General features: G+C 39.8%; 1 non-coding gene across 1 annotated transcript; it reads left to right on the top strand.

Moving 5' to 3' along the window:
• Nucleotides 1-47: 47 nt before the first annotated feature.
• Nucleotides 48-119, top strand: trnaq-cug. Its single transcript has one exon. It is a non-coding gene; the product is annotated as a tRNA-Gln (tRNA).
• The last annotated feature ends 97 nt before the right edge of the window (nucleotides 120-216 follow it).

The following is a 216-nucleotide window of genomic DNA, read 5'->3' as shown; positions in this document are numbered from 1 at the left end:
TGTATATTATGAAAGAAACTGCCTAGCAAACCCTTGCAATATCTAAAGGTTCCATGGTGCAATGGTTAGCACTCTGGACTCTGAATCCAGTGATCTGAGTTCAAATCTCAGTGGAACCTGGTTTTAGCCACAGCACAGGTGAAAAAGATCAACTTTCCACATCTAGTTTAAAGTAAGCTAACAGGTTTAATGTCCTTGGCCATTTAGACTGTAAAC

Source organism: Etheostoma cragini, unplaced genomic scaffold (genome assembly GCF_013103735.1).
Source record: "Etheostoma cragini isolate CJK2018 unplaced genomic scaffold, CSU_Ecrag_1.0 ScbMSFa_1115, whole genome shotgun sequence".
Classification (NCBI taxonomy): domain Eukaryota; kingdom Metazoa; phylum Chordata; class Actinopteri; order Perciformes; family Percidae; genus Etheostoma; species Etheostoma cragini.
The sequence above is the reverse complement of the archived record's forward strand: the minus strand, read 5'-3'. Positions and strand labels throughout refer to the sequence as shown.